Source organism: Petromyzon marinus, chromosome 4 (genome assembly GCF_048934315.1).
Source record: "Petromyzon marinus isolate PM22_M1 ecotype Great Lakes invasive population chromosome 4, UKy_Petmar_22M1.pri1.0, whole genome shotgun sequence".
NCBI classification, from domain to species: domain Eukaryota; kingdom Metazoa; phylum Chordata; class Hyperoartia; order Petromyzontiformes; family Petromyzontidae; genus Petromyzon; species Petromyzon marinus.
This window is the reverse complement of record NC_133670.1, coordinates 14,719,888-14,737,504: the sequence shown is the minus strand read 5'-3', so window position 1 is coordinate 14,737,504 and position 17,617 is coordinate 14,719,888. Positions and strand designations below refer to the sequence as shown.

General features: G+C 42.3%; 1 protein-coding gene across 4 annotated transcripts in view; it reads right to left on the bottom strand.

Annotated features, from left to right (window-relative positions):
* The window catches only part of GPD2 (glycerol-3-phosphate dehydrogenase 2), an 81,991-nt gene that overhangs the window by 41,057 nt on the left and 23,317 nt on the right, over positions 1-17,617 (bottom strand). The window contains exon 1 of one of the 4 annotated variants that reach the window (XM_032946066.2): positions 16,111-16,271. The exons of the other annotated variants lie outside the window; for them this stretch is intronic. The gene's annotated coding sequence lies outside the window, so the exon portion shown is untranslated. Of the gene's footprint in view, positions 1-16,110; positions 16,272-17,617 lie in introns of those variants that run through there. 4 annotated transcript variants of the gene reach the window in all.

Genomic DNA, 17,617 nt, shown 5'->3' with positions numbered 1-17,617 from the left:
ATCCGATTAGCTTTTAAGCTCTCTTTCACAAATCTCCAGTGGTTGACTGTTTGTATAACAAGGTGTATGATTTTAGTTCATAGTAGTCTCCCATTGGAAATTAATTCAATCCAATCATGTAGAAAACAAAGATTTAAAAATCTCCGGTGTGTGACTGTGGTGACCCAGAACAGACCGTGGAACATTTAACAACTCAATGCCTGATTCGCAAATACAAAGGAGGCATTACAACGATAGACTCCGCTACCCCTAACACAATAATCTGGTTCAACCATACCAATGTAATATTTTATAGTTGTTGCTCGACATCAACATCAAACAAATGGAAAATAAGAACGTGCAGTAGTGATAACCATGTGGTAGTATATTTAACTACTCTTATACGCGGCCAAGGCAAAGCCAACCGTGCTAAACTTTAACGAGCACATAACGATAAATAATAACACTGTTTAAAAAGTATGTAAAAGTACTCCATTCCGATGTCCAGGTCAGCTGGTTATATCTGTCAGGGGCGGTCAAAGAATAGCGTGAATATTCGGCACACACCACATCAGTCATCAGAAATCATTGTCTGGTTGTATAACGCGACAAAGGCAGCATTAACCATGGTAAACTCTCAGCCGCTGCTTTGAGGTGTCAATTGGCTGCCAGGCCCACATTGGCCATTTTAACATGAATACTTACACACATAAACAATTATGTACACACACTGTCACACATAAACAGATATGTACACACACTGTGTCAGTGTAAGGAATGCGACTGTTTCACAAAATCAGACGCTTCATTTGTATTTATTGCTAGCAGTTTGTGTCATTTGAGCCGGAGAAATACAAAACGTGCACATCTAAAAGTAGATGGCTTTTTTATTTTTTTGCATTTTTTATATTACGTATTTATTCGACATGCTCTTTGACCACGTTACAAAATGTTATACTTTACTTACAAAAACACAACATGGAATTCCTTTTAATACACGAACAAGAAATTGTAATATCAAACATATCAATACATTGAGAAAATATGCGTTTAAAAACTATACTGCAAGGCCATTAATTGACAAGCTGAAATAAGACACTTCTGCTTAATCAATCAAACATTTGAAGAACAACTATCACTGCGACCATACATTCTCATTAAGTGTTGTTAAAACCGAGTACTGGTGAAAAGGCGGTAGACTTTTGATTATAATTATTTTAAACAAGTTACAGATGATATATTAATTCGTTTGAACAGTATTTACTTTATCATTGAAGAAAAACGAATGGTCAAAAATAATGTGTATGAAACTAAGCATTTAGCTGCTAAAAGGTAATTGTGATCAACGTCTCGCAGACAAAAGGTCAAAAAATGTGAATCACCCCATGTATATACAAATTATATCCGTATTTCACAGAATTCCTTTGTCAAGAGTGGCTTAGTGATGATGAAAATGCATTTCTTGGTTGATTGGCTATAGACTCCTGAGTTGAAGTCCCGGGAACACCCAAGGAGGAGTGTTTAGATGCTGTTATTGACATTAGTTAAGATAAAACATACTGTGCAAGGAATGCGTATATACCGCGCATGCATGGATTATATAACTCGTTCCAACTTACGTTTGTCCTCAGAGGTATTTAACTGGCAATACTAGTTTAACACGTAGGCTTTCGCGACCAATATAAACGTTTTTGGGTTAGATCGCGTTATTTATAAATGTGTCGTAACCCCCCACCACCCGACACGGCCAATCAGCAAAAAAAAAAGTGTCACGTTGACAAAAGACAAATAATTCACTACTTTAGCCCACTGGTGTGTTGAAGAGTGAATCCACAACATTTGCAGTTTTTGAGTACGACGTTTCGCTGGTAATTACATCCAGCATCATCGGGCAATTCGCCAGAATGGTGAAGCCCTCACTTGCTCCCGGTCTTAAATAGAGCAGCAGGGTGACGTCATCATTCCAACACACCGGTGGGCTAAAGTAGTGAACTATTTGTCTTTTGTCAACGTGACACTTTTTTTTTGCTGATTGGCCGTGTCGGGTGGTGGAGGGTTACGACACATTTATAAATAACGCGATCTAACCCAAAAAACGTGTATTACTGGCAATAATAGTTTACATTTCAAACCACAGAAGGTAACGTCACCACAGCATAATGACGGGTTCCGTCGAGCAAGGAATGACATCATCAGGAGGAGATGCTTCCCCTTTTATCGCTGGATTTTGTCTCCAAGTGTTTGGAAACCCTTTGATCAGTGTGGCCGGTTTTTCTATTGAGTAAGTCCCTAATAGCAAGGACACTTTATACAGTACTACAGTTTGGTTCAAATTGTAATCATCCTTCCTAGAGTTATTGTGCCCACCCCCCCCTCTCCACACCGCCACCCACTCTTCAAACAGATGGACGGAGATGTGCATAAAAATGTCGTATTTATTTGGTGACCATGACTTATACAGGCTCAAGGGGCACCTCGTGTCACTCAGATTTCGGACAATGTTTAAACACACCATGTAAACCGACTATGATAAATCACCTCGTGCATGGAGAAGCAGGGCCTTTCCCCATATTAACTTCCATGTTGCACACTGTACACATGTCGAACACACACCAAATGTTCCCTTATTAAGTTGAAATATCCGCCTGGCGTATGTTCAGGGGCGAAGACATTGCAACCACTGTTTTTAACAGTACTTGATTGTTTATTACAGCAGTTGTATTGTGCGGGGATGGATGGAGAACAACGTGCACCGTGTTTTACAAGTTGTGGATTCACAACGGAGTGTGCAAGGCTGCTGAAAAGAAATCTACATTTCCCACTCCCCTACCAAAAAAGACTCGCTCAGTGCCCACGATACCTACAAAATAGACAAAGATTTCCCATATATCATAAACAGATTGTTAGGGCAAGTGAAGGCCGGCACGGCACACGAGGAGGTGGATGGCCAACACCAAGCCAGGCCGCCTTTGTCTCGCCAGTGGCAATGTTAACACACTATACCAGGTACTCATTTGAGGCTGAGTCGACCTAGAGGAGGCCCAGGACCGGTTCAAATAATCGCCACTGATGTTGGCCGTGGGCGGGAAATCGAACTTGGGTCGCCGAGTTCATAGCGCATTGCGCTAATCACTACATAACCACTCCCCACATGATATATATCACAAACTTGCCAACCCTAAAGACCTAACAACACAAACCTCAATGCATTTGACAATAACGCTGCCTTAAAATAAATAAATTATATATAATCGATTATGCTTCAGGCTGTGGTCCTTCTTCACAGGACATAAATCGCCAATTTAAGCAGCAGGCTCTTGATGGGTTTTCAATTAATTTTTATTCTCTACCGAATTTCAAAGAGTTTAAACTAAACGCTGTTTTTGTTTTAAAAAAATTGCTTTTAAATATTGGTATGTGGTAAAATGACGGATTTAAATATCGGCAGCATACCACTTAAATCAGTCCGGTTGGTGGGCATTGTTTACAGCATGTTTTATATAAACATTCACACTGCAGTACCGAATAAAATCAATATGCAAGGTAACTACGGGGAATATTAGCTCATTTAGTCTCTGAGTACATGTCCATTTTAGAAATCAGCAAATCTACTCCAAGCATAAAAAACATAAACTTAGAGGCATCATTACACGGAGAGCATCGTTTACATTAGCCCATTATAATAGGACTGTTATTTTTATTTTATAGTCAACCTTTTGTTAATCAACTGCCAGAATAACCCGCGTGTCAATGAGTGTCTTCAATTGTCCAATATTCCCCCATCACCCCACCACCCCTGCCCCCCAGCTGTGAATAAATGAAGTCATGATTAAGGTTCACAATTAAACTTAAAAGAAAAGTCTCGCCAAATATCTCTTTTGTATTATAGATTTTTTTTAGCTCTCGTTTGAACTTTTGTTCTCTCCATAAGCCTAAATGTAACACTAGCTGCGTGAAATCTAAACAATGAATTTTCAAAAATCTAAATAATCAAATCTTCTTTGGTGTTCATTTTGAGTGTACGAACCAGTTTTAAGTGATTAATGGATGATGCATCACTATGTGCCAAGTGACCAACCAGCTCTATGTTTGTTTCAAGAATCGCGTCAAATTTTGTACTTCTGTTAATTTTTACAATTGTTCTGACAAATATCGTTTTCCACGTTCGGCCACGTGTTGAGCACATCTTCTCTCCAGATTATGCACCGTGAAAAAAAAAGTTACATGCTACGGTTGTTTCTGCCTTCATACATCTCGTACCTCACTTTGTTGGCACACTTTGTTCGGTGTTAATGATGTTCTGTTTTAGACCTCCCCCAGGTCTCCCTTGAAAAAAAAGACGCGTTCGTGTTCATCGGCTCTCACCTGGTCATAAAATTCTCACCTGGTCATAAAGTTCGTGCACGACGTGTGTGCCACGTTTAAGTGCCACCGCCACACAGCGTTGTTTCAGAGGTAAACTGATATTTTTGAGCCCTTCAGCATATTCCTGACTTTTGTAAATGGCAGATTAATGTATTTGGAATAAGCAGATTATTCTACCCTTAACAAATATATAAGACACTCCTGATAATACCCCCATTGAGGTATTAACTAATACAGCTACTCTATAATAAAGAACACACAACTGTGCACTCTGTGAATTACATCTGCATTTATGTAACATATGTAAACAAATATCACTAATTCACAACTCAACCGCCACCCATTGAGGGCAATACATTTGCATTTTCAAATGGTTAAAATGCTGTTGTTGTTGGGTTTTTGTTATTTTACACGCAATTGCTTTTTTTTTACGGAAAAAAAAGCATTAACATTTTGCGCTTTGAACATCGACCATGGGAAAGTAAACACCGTACTTTGATCATATTTCAGGAGCCAACAAGAATTGGTGTCACAACTCTTCCACAATGGCGCTTGGCAACCTCAATTCTATTTCAGCGCTAAATATCCAAGCGTAATTTCATCCGAGAGGCGTTTAGTCGCTAAGAGCGTTTCTTAGCGTTTCTTAGCGACCCCACTGCCCGTGCCAACCGCCTTAGATTTAAGAATTGTGCTACGTGCAAGCCTCGCTACCTTCCGTCTACCGATAAAACTAATCGCTTCAATCAAAAACGAGCAGCATCGTACGACTGATTCAGTAAGCATTTTTGTTTCAACCATTGCATGCTTTATGTGCAAGCATCTAATGCAAGAATAATTTACGCATATGCAGTCCATGGGACTAGTGCTTAAAAATGCGCCAACAAATCTGACAATGTCTCTTTTCCGTTATTTTACCACTAAACGAACCGAATTTCAAACACAAATTTAAGTTTGTTTTAATTGATATATTTAACTCAGAGATAAGTTAAACAAAAAAAATGTAAAGCTATAATTAAATAATTAATTACTATTAATGTATTGATTTATATTATTTAACAGCTGCCATGATTAACTATCCTTCTAATAAACTAAAGCCAATAAGTCCCCTGACAAGATGAAAGAGATGAAACAGGAAAATATTTTATTGAAATGCTATAAAAGACACGCATTCCACTAAACATGTTAATAACGTTACCATACAAGGATGAGATTTCCGCCGCAGGTCACATGATGACGGACACACACACACACAAAGAAAACAACATTTTGCATTCCTATTTATTATTCATTCATATGCAATGATTCACAGACGCACGGACCCGCAAGCGCCCACCGCCGCTTGCGTGCGTCTCTCTCTCTCTCTCTGTGTGCGCGCGCACGCACGCGCGTGCACATCCACCGCCTTTCCATTGCGTCCCCGACCGCGTGGACAAGGCACCCCCCGAACCAGCCCCCGTGCGGGGATGCGCGCCGATTTTTCCATGACGCTCGTTAGCGGATGAAGTCATTCATAAGCTGGAACTAACCCTTCTCAACCCCTGCCTGCTAACGCGCAGCTCGCGCACGGCAGCGCGCAAGGCGGGGGTGCGGAGGACGGGGGAGGTTTCGAGGAAGCACGCAGGGGAAGTGAGAAACAAGGAGTCCGGGCGATCCAGGAGCGAGCGCAGCGAATGCGCTCGGCACGACTCGGTGTGAGCAAAAGGACCCTTCCGTTCATTGAAGCCAAGCACGACGCACTGATTTGGCCACGCTCACAATATGAAATTTGTAGGGGTGGGAGAATGAGAGAAGGGTTAGGAGGTGGTGTAGGGGGGGAGGGAGGGAGGGGGGCCTCAGGGAGATGACAGTGTGAACCCCAGCACTGCGAGCTTGTTTCCATGGAGAAGATAGAGTCACCAAACACAATTACACAAGCATCTGCTACAAACGAAGCACGGACAGCCGCACCGCCGCCTCGTGCAGCAGCAGCAGCCTGCGCGCCCGAAGTTCGGTGCAGTTTTAGAAGACGAGCGAATGGTTCTCAGAAAAAAAAACACAACGTAGCCAGCGAAAATCGGGAAACTGTGTCGAGCAGACACGAGGAAACACGTATAGGTATAAATAGCAATAGATATAGTCGTGTAACAAAACTGCGTTCACAGTTATACGTTTAAAAAAAAAGCTTTGTGGTAAACATGACCTCATTTTGCACTTTTACTATTTCGCTATGCGGCGTGCTATACATAGATTCTTTTTTAGTCGTGATGGGGTGGTTTTTTTGTTCCTCCAAAAAGGAAATGCACGGACGAGGACGCACACGGACACCAGAGTAACACGCAAACGATTATCTCTCACGGCTCGGCAGTGCGTCGAGTGCACACAGGAAGCAAGTGCATACTTGCACGCACACACATCCACGCGTCGCTCTGGCACTGTAAGCGGTGGAAGGAAGTGATCTTTTTTTTTTGCAAATGTGCAATTGCGCAAGAGCTCTGGAAGGATAGCACCTTTGGCAGAGGATGCGCAGCATAAAGCATCTCCCCCGATACCAATTCCCGCGACGCAGGGTTCAAATACGTGCAACTCACGGACATTCGTTTCCAAACCTCTGACCTAACCAAGGCCATCCAATTGCCTGCGTCAGGTGAGCCCAGCTGGCACAAAGCATGGCTTGATGGGGGGGACGAGGAACCCAATGGCAGATTGCAGTTGCCAAATCTCAGACGATGGGCCACACAATGCACCACTGCCTGCTTAAATCATTCACTGGAAGTATTTCAGAAATTCAATCAGGCTACTACTGAAGCCATCCAAATGGCTCACTAACCTTGACCTGAACATATAAATGTTGTTGATCAACCCACCAAAACTACCAAAGGAGAAGAGACTTGAGGAAGGTTCTAGTGGACCACAACGACAGATATGGCTGAAGAGCTGCCCTCATCGTTGGCCAACGGGGCTGAAAGGACAGGCCAGTCAAATGATCAGCTGACCTCATGCAATAATATGACTTTTGGCTCAGAAGAAGCTGCTGTCCAATTGCACCTCAAATTGTATTATTCCCGTACTTCATTGTAGTGCTCGCTTTCAGCATCTGGATTGTCAAGCAACTCCCACTGTAAATATAAAACCCACAAAAAGCATACACAACAAAATCTACAGAATTCATAAAACCACCTAAGTTTGATTCCACACTTCCCAAGGGCCTCCTAAGGTCATGCAACTGTACAACTCGGGACCGCAGAGAATGCAACATTTGTTGGAGTTGGTCTTTAAGTGTCCAGTGATACTTTTGCATTTTGCCACCATGGAAAAATAAGCGAATTGTATTCCAAACTGTAGTCTACATTTCCGTCAGAAGCTAATCTCTCTCTTCCGAACACAAGTTTGCGTTTGACTCATGCAAAAAAAAATAGTGAATGAAGACCCCTTAGTTCCGAAAGCGTAGGCAGTTGATTTCATAAAAGAGAATTGATGGGAGTCATGAACTAGCATCCACTGCCAAGCATCAACACAAAAAATGCATCAACAAGAGCCTCATACAAGCAAAGACACTACAGTGGCACTAATGTTCCAATGTTCCAGGACCACACTCCGTATAGCTTGTTTAAAGTAAAGAACTGGGGTGATATTTAATTTCGCTATGACACAGAAACTATTGTACATCTCTCTACAAGTATTTGGGGCTTGGCAGAGGTAAATACCAGTATTCATCTGAATTACGTGTAAGGAATGATAAATACAGAATAAACAGCCACTTTGTCGAATTGAAATTACCGAATACATTTGACAACCGGAGGTCCCAGTAGCATCACTTGCGCATAAAGCATTGTATTATAACACAGCACAATGCAACGCTTAAGTTTGCGGACTGCATTGACGCTGTTGATGTGTTTGGATACTTGGCACAGCAACAGTACAAAGAATCCAATGTGGCTCCTTCAGTTCCCACCTATCAACATGGTGCTCGTTTCATAGTAAAAACAAAATAAATATGCACAACTTTGTTAATTTACTGAAAGATGAAGGCCTTCCCACAACCATTGGTCATGAAGGGGTTAGGGCTATACTTAACCACACTGGACAGCATAGGTGAGGGAAGAGGGAACCAGAACATTCAGATATTACTTGCCAACAATGCTCGTAGTGGCCGGGAATCGATCGCAGGTCGAGCGCAGGGCGCTAACCACTGATAACATGCTCCAAAACGCCACCCCAACACTTGTAAAAGCATGGAATGACTGATAAAAGAGTAGGATGAAAGGCTACATGTTGACCGTGAATGTACAATAGGACATTACAGGAAATACTTGGAAATCATACACCATATGAAGTCGAGACAAACAGAGTTTATGCAAATTCCAGTGCTGCATAATCAAGACCACAGTTAGGTCCCTATAATTTGCGAGTTGTATGTATATTGAACTTCTTTAGCACCCTATGTATCCAACCGTGCCAATCGGAGGTGTAGAGTCATTATGATAATGTTAAACTTTGCCACATTAGACAGACTAACCATAACATTTTGCTGCAATGTATCTACGCTCAGAAATTATGTTGCAAACGTTATATGGTCAATGTTACACGATACCCCATACAAGTGCCACCCATGCAATGCTTATAACCCTCCCCTCCCCAAGATGACACAAACACTGTGTGCTAATTCAAAGATCATGTTTTGTACATTTAAACTCAAATTTGGCAACACCAGAGGGATGGGTGGTGCTTCTTCCCATGCTGTATGGACCTACAGATCGCTGTCCATCAACATTTTTTCACAGACTACAATGCAGTAAAAAAACACGTTTTTTTGCGAAAAAAATAAAATCTGCAACAGTTTTGCAGACCTACCCACAGCCTTGAGAAGACCATAGGTTGGGGATCACCACCCTAAAAGAAAAACGTGAAGATTCTCATGCCGGACGCCCCTCAATCACATGACCCGACCCACGTGCCCTCAGTTTTGCCTGTATATCTAGTGCCGTTGTGTTAACTCACCCAAGTGACATTCAATGTGGCTGGGAATCGGCCCTAGGTCACCATAGTGAAGAAAATAATTTTATAATACATGAGGAGATTGTGTTTGTTTCTGTTTATTTATGTGTATCCTGAAATGCTTTTCGGTATTTTTTCCTCATTGGTTAATTTTTTCGTCGACAATTTGTATAGCATTGGGCCAGGTTTCTATTCGTCCCACATGGTTGTGGCCACATTTGCAGCCAACATTTCAACTGATGGGAGAAGGCTCAAAGCGAGCCTGAATTGTGTACAAGGGGCCTCTGAAGACCGCGGACACCTGTGGTAAAGGGTGCGACTGCACCCCGACCACAACACGCCAGGGTGCCAGGTATATCAAGCCTCGCCCCGTTGGCTGTTCCAGGCATGAGCAGTGCAGTGGGTGCTTGTTCCAGGCTTGCGGTGGACCTGGCTGACACAGGGATCTCCCGAATTCTCGACTGCGGGTCAGATATAGTGAGACCCAGGTGACGGAGCCAAGTAATGCCGAAAATACAAATGCTGTTGACTTTGTATAAAACTGGTACTCATCGTATTCACCCTGGAGGAATCACACACCACGGAGATGGAGCAAAAAGATCGGTCTATGTGCAAGTGTGAGATGGATGGGAGCAGCCCTGGGCCATGATGGACAACAACAGTATGGGGAGACATTCACCCAACAGTACATAGACAATGGCCAATGACGATGATGATGCGGCTCTTAATACTATGCCACTTAATAATAAGGTTTTTCCCCTTTTTTTCTGACAACAAAACTGAAATCTTTTTTACAAGGATTCATGTCTGCATTAACGACAATACTTTCAGTCAAAATGCAAACAAAAACCACACTGATAATATATGCATTGTCCTTGAAACTGATTGGTCCACACCAGAGACAGCTTTCTTTAGAGCCTTGTCTCAATTGGTGCTAGACCAGATGACGCCAAAAGGCGTTCGCTCAAAGACAATGCACTATCAAAGTAATGAGGGCTCGGGTCAAGCATCTACATCATTGGACCTCCTTTGCCAGTACCAAAATATAAACAGGTCCTTGCAGGGTGGGCTGGTAGGAACATTTGAATTTTGTTTACACCCAACAGCACGAGATTTCACTTCTGAAAGGGGACGGACGGACGCATTAATCTATTGCAGGCTGGTACACTCAGTTTACAACTTCGTTCCTACCAGTATAACAGGATTTTTCCCCTTTTTTATGGCAACAAAACTGAAACCTTTTTTTACAAGGAATCATGTCTACATTAACCACAATACTTGCAGTCAAAATGCAAACAAAAACACACACTTTGATAATATATGCATTGTCTCGATTTAAAGCTTTCGTGACTGCAGGGATTCATCTTCTTGGTTCTTTCGGTAAAGTCACGTAGAATGGAAATAATAAAATAATAAAAACAAAACATAATAAAATAAAATACCGAAAGAACCAAGAAGATTTTTCGATTTAAAGCTTTCGTGACTGCAAGGATTCATCTTCTTTGGTTCTTTCGGTAAAGTCACGTAGAATGAGAATAAAAATAATAAATTGATAAAATAAAATAACACAATAATATTCTCACGACGTTTCGGCCACAACACAAGCGGCCTTCACTCCAGCGCTGTCCTACCAGACAGTCTCGTCCCTTCACCTGATGAAGGCCGCTTGTGTTGTGGCCGAAACGTCGTGAGAATATTATTGTGTTATTTTATTTTATCAATTTATTATTTTATTCTCATTCTACGTGACTTTACCGAAAGAACCAAAGAAGAAAAAAACCAAGAAGATATGCATTGTCCTTGAAACTGATTGGTCCACACCAGAGACAGCTTTCTTTAGAGCCTGGTCTCAATTGGTGCTAGACCAGATGACGCCAGACATGAATCCTTGTAAAAAAAGGTTTCAGTTTTGTTGCCAGAAAAAAAAAGGGGGGAAACCCTATTATTATATTTTGGTACTGGCAAAGGAGGTCCAATGATGAACTATGCCACTTTTTACGATAACATTTCAAAAACCCCAAATGGGTTTCCTGATCAAACAAGGATGGGAAGGGATTCCTCTGAAGTCCATGGATCTGAGCTGATGGCTAACATTCTACATTCCTATGACGGGACAAAGTAATTCCATGAGACCACTCTTGACTTCCCACACACAGGTACTCATATTCTTAGCTCTTTCGGTAAAGTCACGTTGAAGGGAAACAATAAAATAATAAAATATATATAAAACAAGAAAATTCTCACGACGTTATTATTTTGTTTCCCTTCAACGTGACTTTACCGAAAGAGCTAAGAATATGAATTACTGCAGTCACGAAAGCTTTAAGTCAGGTACTCATGTTACGTTAGCTCAGTTTCTTGAGCAGCCAGCGACCTGCTCTCCCTCCGATGGCGATCAGAAACTCGCCACCTGCTTAGAGGTTGTGCACTCTAGCCACTAGACCACCTGGCTGGATATATATTTTTACCATCCTATTTATTCAAATCATTAGGGGGGGGGTGCTGCTGTGGTGTAATGGTTAACACACCAGACTTGCAATCCGGAAGTCACCAGTTACATCTCATTCCACTGGTTCGATGGAATGTTATAAAACATGCTTTAAATATATAAACTACACAGAAATGTAGACTTAAAGCTTTCGTGACTGCAGGAAATCATATTCTATGGGTTTTTCTGTAAAGTCACATAGATAGGTTAAAAAATAATAACAAAAAACTGCAGTGTTTTGTTATTTTATTTTTATTTGAAACTATCTACGTGACTTTACCAAAAGACCCAAAGAATATACAGAAATGTATCAATCTACTGCTGCATGAATGCCTCTCCACACCGTACTGTTATGAGGGGCTGTTTGACTGTACTTCACCACACTGTTAAGTGTATAATTGGTGAAGGGGCAGGGGAACCCTGGAATGCTTCCGATATCATTCGACGATGAGGGTAGCAATGGCCAGGAATCAAATTCAGTTTCCTAGGTTTCGAATCCAGTGAGCGATAGCGAAAGGGAAAAAAGAGAAACAATTTATGTTGAACTTATTTCGCACAATGTTTCCAACCGTGATAATTGAAGGTGCAAGGGAAGGACAACAAACTAAACACAAAAAGCATTTCTAAATAAATAACAAATTTAATATAGATTCAAGAGTGCACAGCTCCAGTGGTTTCCTAACATCGGAAGGAAGAGCGTTCTAGATGCCCGCAGAAGTTCACCATATTGTTTGGAAAAACAAAACAAAAAATAAAAACGTATTGAATCGATAAGTGATTCTGAACCGTGACGATGAATCAACTTTCTGGCAGGAGCGACATGGCGGTGAAGCATGGCATGCCTACTCATTTGCATTCACTCCCATTTGAGAATCACTACCACAGCCTTCTCTGCACCAACACCTTTCGCAACGGAATCTGCTCATAGATTGTATTATTTCGTCTACGTGTACAACAATTTGACAAGAGGTTCAAAACTGACCCTCTTTCAAAACCCTGTACAACATTTGGTACATTTTAAGCACACAATGTCAATATACTCAATTTGTCGTGCGTTCGTTTACGAATTCACTCCAGGGCAATACGTTATCAATTGTCTTTTTTTAAATGTTCATCATTCTAAGTTCATGCGTGCTTCTGCCTGTGTGCAGCGATTTGTTCAGTTGCTCTCTTTAAATTCATTGGCACGTGAGCGCTTGTATACCAGTGTGAGGCACAATATCAAGTATTAAATAATAAGGATGATAGCTAGAGAAGGCATTTTGACAGAACTTGACAAACACGCTGTAATGTAACAAAATATATGAATGGATTGATTCATTTAAAAAAAAAACTTTCAAAAACATGTTCCGGCAGGCACCAGTGTCGCAGTTGATGCGGCTGCGAGACACTGAGGGGGCGGTGCCTCTTTTGGCACCCATAGAGACATGCCTCGCCCACGCACCCCACAAAACACACACGGTGCAACCCACAGCATTATGACACATGCAGGGGAACGCACTCAAAGGGCGTTAAAACTTGTACAAAGTTCAAATTGTTCACCATCACACTACAGTGGCGTACTTGTGGTACGTGCCTTTTACTTTGTTCATCTTTATCATGAGCCCCACGCTGCAGCCTTTTTAATTAAGTCCTTCTGTTATTCTGTAGGACATGACCAATTTTTTTGTGAAAATGATTGTTTTTCGCTTAACAACTGTGGATATGTGTAGGTGGAGCACAACTGGAAAACACATCAGAGAGCACCAGTGACGTGCGGTGAGGTCAATGGCTGGGGAGGCAATGGCTAGTGTCAGCCAGATTCACACAGAGGAAGGCGTGGCCTCACGGAGGAGGCGTGGCCTCACGGGGGCGTGGCCTCACGGAGGGGGCGTGTCCTCACGGAGGGGGCATGGCCTCACGGAGGGGGCGTGGCCTCACTGAGTGAGGCAGATGTGATAGTTGCCTCCCCTGGTGCTTTTTCATTGCAGTTTCATGACAAGACCAGCAAGCCTTAATATCTTTACACACATACGTGAAAAAAGTTACCTGGAGAATGGAAGGCGAGAACATGAAATGAAGGGGTCTACAAACATCACATTGGTGACATACTGAGATAGTCACAGGCACGCGCTTATTGCCCGCGCTCCATACAGTTACTGAGGTGTTGCGCAATCAGAGGGGAGGCTGAGCTCGTCGCTGCCTCACCTCTCGTCTCTTCCTCTATTTGCAGCGGAGCTCCGCAAATTTGGCGATTTTGACTACAAAAATGATTGGAATCGTACAGAAATGACATTTATAACACAGATACGTGGGAAAATCTTAATATTTATTTAATTTGACTGTTCTTTTTTTTTACTTTTCGTAACAGCTATTTTCATTGGAGATGACAGGTGAGGCTCTGCCTCCCCTGCCTCCCCCGACCGCACGCCCCTGGAGTGCACGTATCTATTCTTAGGGCAGCTATTGGAAGGTAGACCGCAGTCAAAAGTTACAATGAAATGGCATACAGGAGCAGCGTGGAGTGATTTTTTTTTACTGAACTTCACAATGAAAGGAGTTATGAAAAAAATTGCCAAAAGGATAACTTTTTTTTAAAATCAGAAACATGCTATGGACACAGACGAGGAATACGGTACGAAGGCTGAAAAGTGAACAAGAAGCGTGGAGAGGTGCATGCCTGTAATTACACTGTTAAAACAAATAAGAGGAGAGAACTTACCCATTGTAAAGACACAAACATTGACCGCTAACAAAATGTAAGTGAGCGTATGCAGGGCAGGTGGTGGTGGAGACTAACGGAGGAGTGGCAGTTAAAAAAGGAAGCACCCTGCCCAAGAGTAAAGCCACTGCCGAGATGGAGTGGTGAAATCAGCTCTTACGCTCGAGACATAAAGATTGTTGCATTGCGGGACCGTGAGGCATGGTGACGGTATGTGGATCATGCACCCTACTAGTACTGTTTTGGCAAACAACATAATAGTCTGCCCCTCTCCAGAAGAATGTGGAATTTCCACCACTTAACCAGAACCACCGAGTGGCGAGCAACGCCTTGATCTCATTTCATTAGGGAGACATTGTGACTTCTAACCAATTAATGCACTGTACATGAAGAGTGCTACAAGGTGTGAGCCTGATTTAAACAAAGGTATTTCTTGCAAGGGAGACCCGGGGGAAACAGCGAGAATAAAAAAAACAAATCTTCATGATTATCTCCATATATATAAAAGGTAAAGTTGTGAATGTGTGTCTGTTCAAAATGTTTAGCGTACTTCACGACATGCAACAAAATGGAAATTTGCCATGTGGGTACTTTCCAGATTGTACATCATGCAAAAATTATAAAAATACACTTTTTTTTAGGGGGGGGAGCTCAATAATGCATATATATTTTGCACGGCAAGTGAGCTGTGACGTCAAATCTGTCACGTCACCCGCGCGTGTGGAAGCGTAACGCATTGTAGTGTAGTGGTTAACGCGCTGTGTATGTGTCTGTGTGTCTGTGTGTGTGTGTCTGTGTGTTTCTGTCTGTGTGTGTCTGTCTGTGTGTGTCTGTCTGTGTGTGTCTGTCTGTGTGTGTCTGTGTGTGTGTCTGTGTGTGTGTTTGTGTGTGTCTGTCTGTGTGTCTGTCTGTGTGTGTCTGTGTGTGTGTCTGTGTGTGTGTCTGTGTGTGTGTGTGTCTGTGTGGAAGCGTAACGCATTGTAGTGTAGTGGTTAGCGCGCTGCGCTACGAACCCGGTGATCCGAGTTCGATTCCCGCTCATGGCCACCACCAGTGATGATTACTTTAACCGCTCCTGGGCCTCCCTTAGGTCGACTCAGCCTCAAACGACTAGCTGCTGTGGTGTGTGAACATCGCAACTGGGGAGACAAAGGCGGCCGGGCGTGGTGGATCCAAGTCCCGGGCGAAACCGGGTAGTACAGCTAGTTCAGTATAAAATAAACACTCATGTATTGCTGCGCGACCCAGCAGTATGTTTGCGACAAGCTTGACTGCCGATGAAGACCCAAAAAGCTTGAAACTGGTCCAGGATGTGCAGTTTAAAAAAATACATTCTGGAACACATTGTTCTTGAATGCAAATAGGGTAACAGAATAAAACAAAATATGTAATTGAATGTGGAGAGACAAACCAAGACGTGTTTTCTACATTTTCCGACAATTAATAATTACAATCAGGCTCGCAAAGGAAGAAAACAACTATAACAATTAACATGTTTAATAAATACATACAGCAATGCAGCGTTGTACTACTATACGTAATGTCCACCATGTAACGTACACGTAAATAAAAAAAAAGTGAACGCACAAAAAGCTCGCCTTACCGTAGAGTCCTGTGTATTGTCGCAGATGTTATTGTGTATCGCCAATGCAACGCACACGTAACTGTCTATGCTATTGCAGCAGATACCTTGGATGTATATAGGAAGCACAGACTGAAACGAGATAAGCTACATCACAATGCGAAAGGCCAAGTCCCTGACTAAGCGCTGGCTGTTTTATAGCGTTCGCCCAATGCGCAAAAGTGTCACAGCTATCACCCTGAGCAGTTAATCCACGCGCGCCCATCCAAGTTCAAGATCACGGCTATTTAAAGTTAGGAGCATTGAGCCAATGCAGCGCAGTCCTGTGTATTATGCGCTCAACACAAACACGGAATAATTGCATCGTTCCGCAATACTGTGGACTGCATCAACAGTTCTAAATGACATTACCGTATTCGTTGTTTAAACAAAAAAAACGTGTACATGTTTTGTCTGCTCCACCGCAATTTATAAAATGTGTATATATCGTTCATATTTAATTAATCAGGCTTCATCTATTGTTAAAACGAAAAGCAATAACTAAGCTATGGCCAGACAGCTTATTAATAGCATTACGCTATGATAATTAGACACTTGGAGCAGGATTCACGCTCAAGGGCAATTAAGGCAATTCAAGCCACTTGTGCTTTTTGGTTGCGTGTGCATTTCATTAGCCCAATTTACACCTGGAAATCTGTCACAAATTGAATGTGGTTTCACACGCATGTGTACCGCTACGAGTGGAACAATGAATGCCTTCAGAAAATAATACTTTACAGGATTATATTTTGGTGTGGGGGGGGGGGGGCGATCAGTCCAGGCCGCGGCTAACATCAGTGGCGAGTGGTATCTGAAGCAGTGCACACTGACCAGTGTGGTGAAGTATGGTCAAACCCCCCCCCCCCCCATTACCGACATGTGGAGTGAAATGGCCTTCATCCAGCAGCGAGTTGACAGGAGTGTAAAATATAAAAATATATATTGTTTAATCATTCACATATTAATACGTGTCTGCCAAAAATGAAATAAACCTTGCATATAAGACAGCTCTTTGCAGGATGTAAAGCACTGTACAGCAAAATGTGAAAGAGGTGTACGGTTAGCGGGGCCCCGACTAGCCAGATTTTGGCATTAAAAATATATACAAATGAAATCCCCAAAAAGTTAATATAATAGAATAATGTACGTACAATATACCTTACAATGTTACGTGGTACATAACGTACGAATAAAATCCACGAGAAAGCACTGCGTTGTGTGTGGTGGATATTAAAAAAATGAAGTTAAAAGTATGATAAATGTACTTGTGGCAATACGTCTGTACAATAACACACACTAGTTCATTGACAGTCGTACAAAGACAAAGACCCCCCAAACTGTTTGGGGGAAATGATGTTAGCGAGCACCTATGAAGGGCCAGCATGGTGCATAAGGGTGGTGTGTGGTCAACACCATGCCCGGCCGCCTTTGTCTTCCTAGTGACGATATTTACATATCATACCAGGTACTTATTTGAGGTCGAGTCGAC